The sequence below is a fragment of the Schistocerca nitens genome, chromosome 3 (assembly GCF_023898315.1).
Source record: "Schistocerca nitens isolate TAMUIC-IGC-003100 chromosome 3, iqSchNite1.1, whole genome shotgun sequence".
Taxonomy (NCBI): domain Eukaryota; kingdom Metazoa; phylum Arthropoda; class Insecta; order Orthoptera; family Acrididae; genus Schistocerca; species Schistocerca nitens.
This window is the reverse complement of record NC_064616.1, coordinates 347107666-347124324: the sequence shown is the minus strand read 5'-3', so window position 1 is coordinate 347124324 and position 16659 is coordinate 347107666.

The window sequence follows — 16659 nt, the reverse complement described above, 5'->3', positions numbered from 1 at the left end:
GAGATTGGGGATGAGATCATATTGGGAAAGGAAGGAAAGAGAAATTGAGTGTATCCTTTCTAAGTAACAACCCAGGCAATCACTGTAAGCAGTGGAAATAATGGGAAACCTAAATCTGGAAGCCCAAGGAGTTTGGGCCACCATTGGCCTGAAGATTTATTTAGGTAGTTACATATTATTTGCACAGAGCCAGCGGAATGATGGATTTTGTAAGTGTCATAAATAATAATATGACAGTAATTACATTAACAAAATATTTTAACAGAATCTTCCATCGGTTCTTGGTAGAACAACATTATAATAAATGAAAAGCACCAGTTTGTTTTTGCTCTACAACATTACTTTTATAGTGTTAACCGGTTTTCGGCTTACAAGGTGATCTTCAGACATTTACTGCGTATTGTCACCAAAGAAGTTACGATGTTTGCAAACAATACTGAAAGAGAAGCAACATCTTTGACAGTGTGGTGGTAGTGCATTGAAGACTGGGAAGTAAATAGATAAAATGGACTAAACAGGAAAAATTTTAACACAAAATAGGAACAGCATGCCTACATAACAGTTTCTATTAATAAACGAAACTAATAAAATAAAATTAGTACTTGACAAGGCTACATCAGGAGGTATAATAAATGGAGAGTGATACACAAACCTATTAAAAGAAGAAACAATCACCAGCATGTTATACCCTTATAATCCTATCATCAGTGTCTAACATGCAGTGTCTTTTAGTTACATATTATTCATATGTTCTCTCAATTCTTAGCTATGGCCTTCTTTTTTGGGGAACAAATGCACAGAATACGAATGCAATTTTCAAACTCCAGAAAAGAGCCATGAGAACAATAACCAAAAATACTAGTCAAGCTCATTGTATTGATCTGCTCCATGTGAATACATTTGCCAGTCAGTTGTACACATCAAAAATAACATTGGTAATTACTGCACAAACAGCTCTGTCCATGACCATGCAACAAGATATAGACTCAACTTACATTTACCAAGAAAAAATAAACTCAAAACAGCATTTTCTACCACGGAATAAAACTATACAATAAATTACCAAAAGAGATTAAGTAAATTGCCAAAATACACTTATTTAAAATGGCAGCTAAAAATTACCTGTTATGCAATACATTTTATACATTGAAGGCTTACTTAGATAAAACAAAGTAGGGGTTTGATAAAAAATGTTATACAAATAAATAATAATAACACTGCATGAGTAGATTTAATGATTGTCTCTAACTAGAATTCTGTAAATATATGTGTATACAAATTAGCTTATTTTAAATTGATATAAACTTATAAATACTTTGCCATGTCCTATATCCTTGTAAAAAGAGATCTACAGATGAATAAAGATACTACTAATACTAATGTATCTACTGAATACATAAAGAATATATCAATAAGGTAAACAGAAATAAATAGATGCAGGAAAATGGAGGCATTTGAGTGGACATACTGTAAATGCAACCTTTGAGAGTGTGGCGGTACAGCACTTTGACATTAACATTATATTCAAAACTGTGTCTATGTAACAGTTTGCATTAAATAAATGAACCAAGTAAAATATACACAATATTTGGTGAGACAACTACAAGAGGTGTTAAACATGGACAGTAATACAAGTACCAGTTAAGAGAAAGCCGAAACAACAGTCTAGTCTCTTGTTAAATTTCCAAAAATGCTGAAACACTTAATTCTTTATTTCTGACCAAGAAACCAAATACAAATTTTTGTAAGTCTAGTTTCAAAATTGCCTTAATAGAAACAATTTTGAAAAAACCTTTCATCCCATATTTCACCCCCTTGATGTTGGTATTTCAAAAAATCCCTTCTTAAATGACACCGGCAATATAAGATCCACACCTCCAAATTTCAAGTTTCTATCTTATCTATCACTGGACTGGGCAATGATGAGGCAGTCAGTCAGGGCACTATATATAGAGATTGAGTTTGGATGTTTCACCATCATGTCTTATGCTAAATAGTTCGTGTTCATCGTCTTTGAACTTAAATTCATTCTTTGATTAGTTCTCAGAAAGCTTTACTTTTATTATCAGACTGCTAATCTTAGGAAATGGAATAGCAACAAAACAATAGAGCAATTTCAGTTTTAGAAGTTTTCTTTGCCTCATTTCATTTCTCCTTCAAAAGCTGTACAGCATTAGCTTTATAAAGTAGGTTTAGATGTATATTTGACTGAGCCTAATCAGACTTGGGGGAGTTTCATTCTAGGATTACTTCCATTTTGGTAATGCTTAACTACCTGAAGGGTTTCTCTGAAAGAGTGGCAATAGTCATAATGTCTCATCAGGGTTTAACAGAACTTATTCCATTTGTCATCAGTTCCTTACACCTGGTACACAGAACCTCATTTCTCCTCTGATTGTATTTAAAGGCATTACTATTCAATCTATTTGGAGTTAATTTCAGCAGAACATCCTTTGTTATTTTTCTATGGCTGAATTTATGTACTCTACCACATGACAAAAGTGATCAAAATAATTTAAAGCTAGGCTACCTGACCTATAAAATTCCTGGTGGTTATAGAATAATCCATTTTAGTGGAGTATTTGTCATTTACTCTAGTACCTGATGCAACAGGAAGCTGAGGCTTCATTGCAGTTAACAAAAATATTGACTCTACTGATACTGAATTCGAATGTGACAGTGAATTTACCTGGTCATGTCTAACAGGTCTAGATGAAATCAAGTTAATTGTTGCATGTTTTTAGTGGTTACCCAATTTCATTGTGACAGTTCTACAGTCATTCAAGAAAGTCTTCAGTCAGAAGCACCTAAATACCCATATTATACAATATTAGTTTTAGGTGTCTTTAACCTACTGAGTATGGACTGGTACATACAGATTCATTGCAGGGGTACAGACAGACAATCTTGCAAAGTACTTTTGAACATATTTTCCAAGAACTGTCTTGAGCAGCTAATTCAACAGTCCACATGCTATAGGAATATTTTAGACCTTGTAGCTACAAACAGGTGTGGCTCTATTGATGGCATCACTATAGAGTCAGGGATTAATGATCATGATGTCATCTTAGTAACTATGGTTACTAAATGAATCAATCAAGAAAGCTTGGAGAGTGTTTCTGCTAGAAACAGCAGATACACTTTGTGATCAAAAGTGTCAGGACACCCCCAAAATTATACGTTTTTCATATTAGGTGCATTGTGTTGCCACCTTCTGCCAAGTACTCCATAGCAGCAACCTCAGTAGTCATTAGACATCGTGAGAGAGCAGAATGTCACTCTGCGGAACTCACAGACTTCGAACATGGTCAGGTGATTGGGTGTCACTTGTGTCAGACATCTTTATGCAAGATTTCCACACTCCTAAACATACCTAGGACCACTGTTTTCAATGTGATAGTGAAGTGGAAACAGCACAAAAGTGTACAGGCCAACATCGTCTATTGACTGACAGAGACCGCTGACAGTTTAAGAGAGTCACAGTGTGTAGTAGGCATACATCTACACAGACCATCACATAGGTATTCCAAACTGCATCTGGATCCACTGCAGGTACTATGACAGTTAGGTGGGAGGTGAGAAAACTTCGATTTCATGGTTGAGCAGCTGCTCATAAGCCACACATCACGCCAGTAAATGCCAAATGATGTCTTGCTTGGTGTAAGGAGCGTAATCATTGAATGATTAAACAGTGGAAAAACATCGTGCGGAGTGATGAATCATTGTTCACAATGTGGGGATCGAATGGGGGGGGGGGGATATGGCGAATGCCCAGTGAGTCATCTGCCAGCATGTGCAGTGGCAACTGTAAAATATGGAGGCGACGGTGTTACTGTGTGGTCATGCTTTTCATCGAGTGACCTTGCACCTCTTGTTGTTTTGTGTGGCACTATCACAGCACAGGCTACATTGATGTTTTAAGCACCTTCTTGCTTGCCACTGTTGAAGAGCTATTCAGGGATGGTGATTGCATCTTTCAACATGATTAAGCACCTGTTCATAATGCACTGTCTGTGGCAAAGTGGTTACATGACAACAACATCCCTGTGTAATGGACTGGCCTGCACAGAGTTCTGACCTGAAACCTGTAAAACACCTTTGGGATGCTTTGGAATGCCGACTTCATTCCAGGTCTCACCAACCAACATCAGTACAGCACTCTGTGAAGAATGGGCTGCCATTCCCCAAGAAACCTTTGAGCACCTGGTTGAATGCATGCTTGAGAGAGTGGAAGCTGTCATCAAGGGTAAGGATTGCCAACACCATATTGAATTCCAGCATTACCGGTGGAGGGCACCACGGACTTGCAACTCATTTTCAGCCAGGTGTCTGGATACTTTTGATCACATAGTGTAAGTAGTTGTCGGCATCCCCACTTAGATAATGAACTGACATCATTTTGTTCCAGTGAGCCGTGGTGCCATTGAGTTAGTAGACTGGAGCCACTGGCTCAAGGGTAGTATCAACTGTCCCTCGTGCAACCCCATTGTCAATATCTATGAGGAAGAGTGGGTATCTGTGGGTTGTGTCCTTAGAAGGTCTTTGCTTGCCGATATGTACACGGGGTTCACTGGCCTGAGAAGGGAGGCACGAAGTTTCGAGATTGGTGGTAGCATTGTGACAAGAGATGGTCATGAGGTCTGAGCGGCCAAAGCCATGAGCTATGCAAGGAGGGCCTGCACAGAGTGAAGATACCAGAGTACTTCACCAGGGTCAGCATCAACTACAAGCAGCAGGCTGACATTTTGTCGGTTGGCTATCAACATTAATGTCAGATGACCACTTGTGGTCTGGCTGCCCTCTTCTACCTGGCTTTCATTGGCAGACTCAGTAAGCACAGTGGATCCATGGCACTGCTTGCTGATAAAGGGGAGTAACATTCTGTAATCCTTATGGTGATTTGTGTCATTGCCTACCTGCCTTCCTTATTATTTTCCAGTTAAGTGAACTTTTGGGAGAATTTCCCGAAGTACTTCATGACAGGTTGGGAGTCACAGACATCATTTGATACCATATTCATGTTATGGATGATGTGCTGGTTTGCCAGTCACCATATCACTTGTCACCTTCTTAAAAGATGGAGTCATAAGACCATCCACCTCCCCCCTTTTCTTAGTACCTAAATATCAGGGGCAGGAATTCTGACCTGTGGTTGATCACAGGCTTCTCAATTAAAAGGTGATCTTGAATTTCGTGCCACTCCCTGATCTCCACAGCTGTTTGACCTGGTTTTTTCAGAGCATATTGGTTTACTGTGTTAGATCTTAATCAGGCTTATTACCAGATACCCTTAACAGAGGACTCTAAGCATCTCATCGCCTTCACCCTGGATTGGAATTTATACGAGTTCATCCGAGTTCCATTTGGTTTGTCAACCAGTGCAGCAGTTTTATCCCATTTATTGGATGAAATTTTAGGTGATTTAAAGTTTAATTGTGTCTTCAGTTATTGGGGCAATGCAGTCATATTCAGTGCCTCCTTTGAAGAGCATTTAGAGCACATCTCACATCTGGAAGGCACTCTCCAGGCTTAGGGATGTGGTTCTGACTGCGAAACCCTTAAAGATAATCTTGGCTAAGCACCAAGTGTCATATTTGGGTCACTTGGTATCTGGTGATGGAATTATCATTGATCCAGAATGAACTAAGGCATTGAGGAATTTTCCGCAACCACGAAATAAGAGGGAGGTTCCCTGATTTGTAGCAATGACTAATTATTTCTGCAAATTTGTCCCAAACTCGGTGCAACCTTCAGCTCCATTAAATTTGTTACGCAGAAATAATGAGAAATTCATGTGAGCTGAAAGTCAGCAGGCAGCCTTTGAGGGAATCAAAACTGTGATTTCCAACCTACTGGTTTTGGCCATACCTGACTTTAAGAAATGATTTGTGGTCCAGACTGATGCTTGCAATACTGGTATTGCAGCAGTTCTTTTACAGGAAGATCAAGATATCAGGCATCTGTTAGCATTTGCTTCCCGACATCTGGAGGGGCCTGAACTCAATTACTCGGTATATGTGTGTGAAGCGTTAGCTGTGTTATTTGCTCTGGAAAAATTTTGGTTCTATCTCAAACATCATGAATTTGATCTAGAAATGGATAATCAGGTCCTTAGTTGGGACCTAGCTTGTCCTAAGAAGACAGAGCATATTGCAAGATGGGCGGTCCTCATTTTGGCTTTCCATTTTAAGGTTCAGGACATTGAGGGCTCTGATAATCAGTCTGCTGATGCCCTTAGCGGGATGTTCCAACAGCACGAGCTTGATGAGGAAATGCCGAATAGTTACCTAGTATGTACTATCCTCGCTGAGGTACCCAAACTGTTTAATAATTTGTAAACTGAACAAGAATAATACCCATTTTGGGGGGGGGGGGGCTAAGGAAGCAAATACTAGATGGACAGGAATCCAGTGACTGTTTTCTGAAGAATGGATGGGATTCTGTGTAACTGCAGGGGTAGGTCTGGGGTAGCTAGATTTTATCTCCCTTGACCCTTAGTTATTGTGGTCATCCGGTGTTTCATGACTTTATAAAATGTTAGAGACAGTCAAGGAGTAGTTGACCTGGCCAACACTTTATAAAAACATTAGAGGTTTAGTCATAGAATGCCGAGATTGTAAGAATGGAAGACCAAGTAACTCCCTGGCGAGGGGATTGCTGCAGTCGGAACGGGAAGAGCATCCACTGGACAAATTGTTTGTTGATTATGTGGGCCAGCTTCCCTGGACAAAAAAGGCAATCTGTATATTCTCATAGTAGTGGACACCTTCTCCAGGTTCATACCTAGCTGGGGTGAGAGCGCTCTTATCAGCATGTCTCATGGTACTAATACATTTACGTGGTTTGGGCCACTGCAGCCATTGGTTATGGATAACGTTCCTGGATTTCTGGCAAGATTGTTTAGACAATTCTGTTTTGGCAATGGGATAAATCATGTTACCACCACACCTTATTATCCTTAGGGTTCCTTTGCCAAAAGGCTTAACTGCAACTTGAAGTCAGCATTGATCATTTACCACCATAAATCACCCAAGAAGTGGGATACAACCTCACCCTGATTAAACTTAGTGTTTAACTCCATGTGGCATGAAGAATCCCATGCCACCCCAGCTAGCCTAATGCTCGCATATCCCATGAATTCCTGACTCTCCAATTTATGTAAGATAAATCAACTTTTACCTCCATCTATCAGTCCGAAGGTACTTAGAGAGCGAAGGGACCAAATATTAGGTATGTTCACGATTGTCAGGCCTGTCACTATAACAGAAACAAGTGCCCCTTTCTAGGGAAGATAGGGGATCTTGTCTACATCAGAAACATTTCTGGGTGGGCTTCCCAGGATAAATGTTTAGAGAAACTTGCCCCACATTTCCTAGGTCCATATTCCATTGTCAAAATTTTAAGCCCAGTCAATCTTTTGGTCAGGAACCCAGAAAAGAGGAAGCTCATACAAGTTCATCTCAGTCAGATTAAAATTTCCAGCAGAGTGAAGGGTTCTTAGATCTGGGGGAAGGCTTGTTCAGGTTTGAGAGGGGGATGTTGAGATGTGGCGCCATTGAGTTAGTAGACTGTTCTGTCTGGCACCAGTGGCTCAAGAACTGTATCGACTATCACTCTTGTGGCCCCATTGCCAATATCTGTGAGGAAGAGTGGATATCTGTGGGTTGTGTCCTTAGAAGGTCCTTGAGAGGGGTCTGCTGGCCTGAGAAGGGAGGCACGAAGTTTGCCGATTGCAGTAGCATCACAACAAGAGGTGGCTACAAGGTCCGAGTGGCCGAAACCACAAGCTGCGCAAGGAGGGCCTCTGCAGAGTTGAGATACCAGAGTACTTCACTGGGGTCAGCATTGACTACAAGCAGCAGGCTGACTTCCCGTTAGTTGGTTGGCAACATTTGTGTAGGACGACTGCTCGTGGCCTGTCTGCCCTCTTCTACCTGACTTCAGTGGCACCACTGTAACACACCATGGATCCATGGAACTGCTTGCTGATAAAGCGAAGTAAAATTCTGTAATCCTCGTGTTGATTTGTGTCATTGCCTACCTGCCCTGCTTATGATTTTCCGGTTTGTACCCGACCCTCAGAGTTTTACTCGGTCAGCTCTTTGCTCATTAATAGAGGCCGTAATATTGTACTAAGATACTAGTTGTCATTTGAAAATTTGTCGCACTATTACATTTCCTTTCCTTTCTGATTTGTACCCAATCATTAATGTTCTAATGACCAGCTCCTGGCCATAAATACAGCCAGAACAATTATACTAATGCACATGTTGCCATTAAACAAAAGAGGGACCTTCTAGTTAGATTTAGGTGTTAACCAGTTCAGTTCTTTGATTGCATTTAGATTTTTAAGTCTTCAGTTATAATCTGAACAACCTGTTGTACTAAGGTGTGTTTGAAAGACCGGATCATTATTGGTGTATTTTAGCTGGATCTTGTGGTTCTGGCAAGTGAGTTCTCTTGTACTAAGTATTCACAAGTATTGTTTTAAGACGTTCCTTCAGAACAGTCTTAATAACTGAAATCAGTTTAACTTTGAAAATATTAACAGCCAACTGCCAACAGGGCATTAGTCAAAATAAGATTGTCAAAAGGGACAGGCTGAGATCCAATCGCACCTTGGCTGTTGATTGAAATTAAAAAGTTGGTTGCTTTTAAGTAAGCTTTATCATTGTCATATTGTTTCCTAATCTGTTTAATCTTTAAGCACATATTAACCCAGAACCTTTAGACATTCAGCCTTCAAATTAAAAATTGTGTCATCTGTTTTGAGTAACTTAATCACTCTTGTCATCAATGGTGCTTATATAATTTTCATATGTTGCAGAAAGGCATGTAATAGCAGAGGCTCTGTCCAGTGCAATAGTAAACACTGCCATTTGGCCCAGTAATGTGTGGGCTGCAGGTATGGTTGTATATTGTTAAATATACAGGTTGTGTGAAAAGTAAGTTACATTTTTGGTTCCTTCCTTCCACATTTTCTTTAATTCTGGTAGGTATCATGTTTCATCCAGTATGATGGATGTAGAGGAATTATAGGAAAATTTTAAATGGACTGTATATCATGCTCTGGAGATGTATGTACTGATTAAGTGGATGAAGGACAGGAAATATCCTTTGTGGTTTACCACTGGAATTTGGAAAATACTGAGAAAGTAAAGGCTGTTGTACTCTCAGTTGAAAAGAGAATGAACAAATGATTACAGGAAAACATTAGTAGAGATTCAAGCATCTGTAAAAAGATAAATGTGCAATCCGTACAACTGTCATACCTAAACAAAAGATATTGTTGAGAACACAAGAAAATTCTGGTAATCTATAAGACTACTAATGAAGTCTTAGACTTTTACCCAGTCACTCATTGACCAACCTGCATGCAGGTAGAAGACAGCAAAAGGAAAGCTGAAGTTTTAAATTTTGTGTTTAAGAAATCATTCACACAGGACAATCATACAAACATTGATCAGTTGCAAAAACTTCCATATGGGGGACACAGTAATGGTCATCCCTGGCATAACGAAACAACTGAAATAGTTAGAAACAAATAAGTCACAGGTCCAGATGGAATCCTAATTAGCTTTTACAAAGAGTAGTTTATGGCATTGCCCTTTTACTTAGCTTGAATTAATGAATCTCTCATCCACTGAGAAGTTCCAGGTGCCTGGAAAAAGGCACAGTTGACTCTTGTGTATAAGAAGGAAAAACGAAGGACCCAAAAAATTACAGACCAGTATCATTAACATTCGGTTTCCTGCAAAATTGTAGAACACAATCTGAATTCGAATGCAATAAATTTCCTAGATACTGTGAAACTTATGTCCACAAATCAGCATGGTTTTAGCAAGTATTACTCATGTGAAGCTCAGCTTGCCTTTCTCTCACATGATATACTGAAAACTATGGAAAAAGGGCAACAGGAAGAGTTCATATTCTCAGATTTCCAAAAAGCATTGGATATGGTGCCCCACTGCAGACTGTTACTGAAGGCATGAGCATAAGGGTTAGGTCTCCAGAAATGAAAGTGGCTCAAAGACTTCTCACGTAGCAGGACCCTGTGTGCTGTCCTTGAGGGCTGGTGTCAGTCAGTGACAAGGATATTGTAAGGAGTGCCCCAGGGAGATGTGAAAGGACTGCTATTTTTTTCTGTATGCTTAAATGATGTGGCAGACAGGGTGAGCAGCAATCTGCAGCCGTTTGTCGATGATGCTGTCACGCACAGGAAGCTGTCATCATTGGGTGGCTCTAGGAGAATACAAGATATCTTAGACAAATATTTCTATTTGGTGTGATAAATCTCAGCTAGCTCTAAATGTCTAAAAGTGTAAATTAATGCAGATGAGTAGGAAAAGCAAACCAGAAATGCTTGAATAAGTGTTACTAGTGTAATGCTGAAAACATTCGTGTCGATTAAATGTCTAGGCATAATGGTACAAAGCGATGTGAAATGAAACAAGCATGTGAGGACTGTAGTAGGGAAGGTGAATGATTGACTTTTAGTAAAGTATCGTTCAGATGACATAATAGTGAAAGCTGTGGTGTCACCGCCAGACACCACACTTGCTAGGTGGTAGCCTTTAAATCGGCCGCGGTCCATTAGTATACGTCGGACCCGCGTGTCGCCACTGTCAGTGATTGCAGACCGAGCGCCGCCACACGGCAGGTCTAGAGAGACTTCCTAGCACTCGCCCCAGTTGTACAGCAGACTTTGCCAGAGATGGATCAATGACAAATAGCCTACACTCTCATTTGCCGAGACGATAGTTAGCTTAGCCTTCAGCTACGTCATTTGCTACGACCTAGCAAGGCGCCATTACCAGTTTATATTGAGATTGTAATTATGTATCATCAAGAGCGATGTTCTCCAATTATGGATTAAAGTTAAGTATTCCAGAAGCTATGCACTATTTTTGTCTACTATAATTCCTTGTCATTTTCTAGACCTCACGCCAGCCTGCGTGAGCTTAAACGCGTGCCTTTCGGCTTCCTCCAAACTCCATGAATTGGCTCCTGCCAATTCACAACAAAAGCCATGGTACTATTTGAGTTTTTGTGTCAGATTAAAGGAAGACATAAAGCAATTCAGAGCTGGGCCATTATATTTGTTACTGGTAGGTTCAGTCAACATGCCAGTATTGTGGAGATGCTTAGGGAACTCAAATATGGAAACCCTGGAGGTAAGGAAACATTCTTCTCTATGAACACTATTGAGAAAATTTAGAGAACTAGCATCTGAGGCTTATTGCAATACAATTCTACTGTCACCAACTTACATTTCATGCAAGGATAATGAAGATTAGATGTGATAAATAAGGATTCTCATGGAAGAATGTAGACAGTCATTTTCCCCTCGCCCTGTTTGCAAATGGAACAGGAAAGGAAATAAGAAGTAATTGTTCAGGGCATCCTACACCATGCACCATACAGTAGCTTGTGTAGTATTGATGTAGATGCAGGTGTATTATATTTAAAAGATTTTATGAGTTTAATATGTCAGTGAGCTTCAAATTTACTACATTCTTTCGATTTGCATCTATATTAAAATCACCAAATATTTCAACACTGTAAAATCCAGGATGAAATGTAACAGTACTATGAAAAGGAAAGTTGCTACTAACCATATAGCAGAGATGCTGAGTCGCAGATGTCCACAACAAAGAGACTCACAAAAGGCCTCTGTCAAAAATAGATAACAGACACATACGTGTGCATGTGCACACACGTGCCCACACAAAATGCAACTCACACACATGACTGCATCTCAGGCTACTAAAACCACAGAGAGAGAGGGTGAGTGTGTTCCTTTTCAACAAATATTTACTTATTTATGGCCATTGTTTAGAATGATATTGGATGCATCAATATCATTTACAATTACAGTTACAGGGCGAATTAGAAACTGAGCACACAGGTTATTTTACAGTAGACTTACTTGTGTAGATACATATAATAATTAATGAAAAGGAAAAACCAAAACTTTATTTATAATTTAATTTAATAAATATAGGCACTCAACTTTTCTTTCAGCTGCAGTACTTGAGTGTTGACAAAACATAAGAAACTTTTCACATTTACTTGTCATTGATGCATTATATGTAACACATTTCTGAGGAAAGTGCCATAGTAGAGCAATTTCTTTCCGATTCTTTTGGACTATTCCCAAAGTATTCCTTAACTTTGTACAGCCAAACTATTGTCTAGAACTCTCTTACTTTTGTTTTAAAGACTGATAATGCTTTTGTATTTTGTACACTGTTTGGTAGCCTGTAGTGTAATAAGCACCCAGCTTTAGCAGGACCTTTATCAGCCAGTTGTAGTCAAGTACCATTGATGTGATAATGGACTATGTGATAATAAACTTTAACTTTTGTGCTACAAATGTGTACTTCTCTGTTTAGCATTAGTGCACAGTTTGCTTTGACATACATGATAGTTTCACATACATACATAGATGGAACTGTCAAAATTGTAAATTGTCTGAATTTGATTTTACAAGATTCTCTTGGTGATAGCCTTATATACCAGGTACAGGGATTTCTTCTCATTTCATTCACATATGGAGTGCAGGAAGAATGATTGTTTGGATACCTTCATGTGTGCTGTAATTATTATTAAGAGCCTGCCACTTCCATTTCTTTAGCATCTCTGTGGCACTCTCCCTTGGATTAATGGATTAAACAAGCCTGTGACCATTTGTGCTGCCCTTGCCTGTATATGTTCAATATCCCCTGTTAGTCCTATATGGTACGGTTCCTACACATTTGAGCAATATTCTAGGATGGGTCACATGAGTGATTTGTAAGCAATCTCCTTTGTAGAGTGAGGGCATTTCCCCAGCATTCTCCAATAAATCAAAGTATGGCACCTATTTTACCCATGACTCAGCCCACGTTATCATCCCCCTTTAATATCCTCACAAAGTGTAACACCCTGGTATTTGTATAAGTTTGCTGATTCCAACAGTGACTCATTGATATTATAGTTACAGGTTAGTATGTTTTTTTTTCATTTTGTGAAGTGCACGATTTTACACTAGTGAACATTTACATCAAGTTGAAGAACACCACTTTCAAATCTTATCAAGATCTAACTGAATATTTATGAAGATTCATTCAGGCAGTACTTCATTATAGATAACTGCATCGACTGGAAAAAGCCTGAGTTTACTTTTAACATTGTCCACAAGGTCATTAATCCACATAATTTACTTGTGCATACACCGATCAGCCAGAACAGCACGATCAGCTACCTAATCACTGGTATGGCCGCCTCCGACAGGGATAACAGTGGCAAAGCATTGTGGTATGGAAGCAATGAGGTCTTGGTAGGTAGCCGGCACCACATAAGTTACCTAATTCCCATAAATTCCAGGGAGGGATGCTGATCTCTGACGCCACGTTCAGTCACATCCTGACCAATTTCACATATGGTGAGTTGGGGGACCAGAACATCAACTGGACTTGCCACTGTGTTCTTCGAACCACTCCGTCACTCTCTCTTCGCCTTGTGACACGGTGCATTATCTTGCTGAAAAATGCCACTGCTGTTGGAAAACATAATTGTTAAGAAGGGGTGTACAATACTCCTTGCACGAGCTCTACCGGACCTATGGATGCCCACTTGAATGTCCTAAGAGCATAATAGAGCCACCGCCATCTGTTCCTTTGGAAGACAGAGGCTTTGCGCCCTCCCATCAGCGTGATTAAAAAAGTATCACAATTCACCAGACTGAGCAATGCTCTGTCACTGTACTAATTTCCAGTGCCAAAGGTCACATGCCCATTTCAGTTGTAGTTGCCGATGTTGTGGCACGTGCATGGGTCATTGGCTGCAGAGGCCCATCTTTAGAAGGGTTTGATTCACTGTGTATTCAGACATACTTGGATGATTGCTCCATGTCTGGTATCTATATATATATTATGCTATCTGTCCGATACAGATATAAGGTGTTCTGCATATTACTTTTGTCATAATGTCTGCTCAGCTATAAATCTCAGGTGACGTAGGACGTTCGAACGGAAAATTTGTAATGATGAAGAAAGTAGGTTAGGTGCTGTTCAATGTTGCAGCAAGCCAATGCTTTTCACTAATGTGTACTTAATGAAAACCAGTCCAATATTATGTTACTGTATTATTTGTATTCTGACAGTCATAAACAATTGGAATGTAATGTGCAGCACAAGGCAAATCTATAATGTTTCAAAGATTAGGTATTTGTCTGCAGCCCATGCGGATTTGCATTCATGGTATAGCTATTGTTTCTGCAGTCATCTACTTTCAACTGAAGTCTAGTTAGTTCATTATTCATATGTAACTAGTGGTACTTCACCCTTTAAATTAATCTATGTCAGAATTTACCTTTATCTGTGTCCAGTTTTATTTACTGTCTGATGTGATGTTGCTACATCATGTCTAGTGTGGTGATGATCAACGAGATGACTGTAAACTGGTTATTGAGCAGTACACATTCTGGAAGTACCCTGTGGGTACTTAACTTACCAGTATAAACCTGATTCTACAGTGGCATCTGGCCATGGTGGCTCTCAGTCTCTACAAAAAAAAAAAAAAAAAAAAAAAAAAAAAAAAAAAAAAAAAATAAATAAATAAATAAATAAATAAATAATTGGGATGATGACTTTCTAGCTACGAGAGCAAGGTGCCTTTGACAATTATTGTGGGCAAATTCCTCTGTCCATCCTTGTGGTTTCCTGACCTTAAATGTGAACTGCTTTCTTGTGGTGTACAGCATACCCCAGCAGTTATTAACAACAATATCTTGACTTAATTAATTCCATCACTCTGCTAACAACTGTTTATTTATACGTACTGGAGCTTGAAAAAATATACATCTTTTACGTTTGCCTTATATATAATTTTGTAACATTATAAACACATGAAAAATGTCCTTGAACTTGAAATAGCACTTCATATATGCTTTGTCTATTGTAAGGAGAACATGACACTCAGCCAAGATTTTAGGAACCTAAAATTTTGTATCTCAGTCTTGCCTTCTGTTTAATTTTGAAAATGTGACAAATTTTTTTTTTTTTTTTTTTTTTTTTTTTATACTTGACTTTACGGTGTTTAGCAAACATATTGATGCATGACAAAGTACTTCTTATAATATGAACATTTTACATTTGTATGATCTGCCCAACAAGGCAGTTAGTTGACTTTGTTTATTAATTGATACGGGATATGTTGTAATTTGATGCATTTGGCTACCATATTTCTATATTTTCATGTTTACGTGCTAATTTATGTTTGAGCAGCAACAGATATCAGAGGAACACAGTAATTCTGTACCTCTCTTTATTATTTTCATGTTTATGTCTCAGATATGTCAGAGGTTTCATGTTTATGTAAGATCAAACCCAGATATTAGAGGGGCTGCTTGTAAGTCAGTTGGTAGTATCTAGCATTTGTTACTTGAATTAACCAATACAGCATTATATATATCATTCACTCTCTCCTGCAGAATGCAAATTGTTCACCCTTTGTTGATTAGTCAGTAGTAAGTGTTGGGGTTAATATTCAAGGACTGGGAAGGTGAAGCTGTGTCAAGTCCATTCTGCAGGGAATGCTGAACACTCTTCTCTCTCTGGTGCCACAGTCAAGTTCTGGAACAGTGGGGGTCCTGGGTAGGGGGGGTGTCCTGTCTTTGGGGTCTGTCATCTTTTCTTCTTCAACTCCAACACTCTGAATCTTCTATTTAATTTCTTACTTCTCATCAGAGTACCAAGCTCTCCTTCCCTCTGTCCACATGCATATGCCTCTATTGCTGAGATCCTTCTAGCTTACCGTGTCAACACTTGCCATTGTTGACAAAAGCCTATTTTACAGGAGGATCTGGGAAACAAGCTAGTTTTTCTGCACTCTTGAAGATACTTGGTCAGGCATGTCATCTTATAAGGCAGTCTGCATACTGCACACTTCAAGATTCTCTATGAAGCAGTCTGCATACTGCAAATATCAAGACTATTTACATTTATGTAAAGTACAGAGATTAGTGCATTTACACTTAAGAATTTTTACTAGCTTTGAAACTCTAAGTTACATATTAGCTCATATAGTTAAGAAAGAACTTGTTCTTTCCTTCTGCTATTGAGTAATAATTTTGTATTATGCTTCATATTAATTTACATAGTTAATCAAATAGTGGATTTATTTCAGACCATAAGTAAAATTTGTTTCTCCATGTGTCAGAAAAGGTTTTGTTCAACTTTAAGTTTCACAAATCCTTTTGGGTTTGTTGAAACATAACAGACTCACTTAAAACATGCATTCTCCAGATGAATTCAGAAGTACACATGTATACAAAAAAATATGTAACTCATCTAGAAAAAATCATAACTGCAAAAATAACTGCATGATTTCATTTACTTCAAAGTGTAGAAGCTCTATACATGAAGGGAGACTCAAGTACTTAACGAGATATGTAACTGCATTATTGCAATTATGTATTTGAGAAATTATACTCAAATAGTATCACAAATATGAGCCAACATAGAATTGTACTTGTCATTCTGGAGTAAACATACGTTTATATATGTATTTTCAGTTTTTATATGTTAATTTTAATTGTTAGTTAATCAAAAAATGATCCTAAACAACGCCGCAGATTGTTCGTGATTGTTTGGAATTTATACATAGGGGTAGACA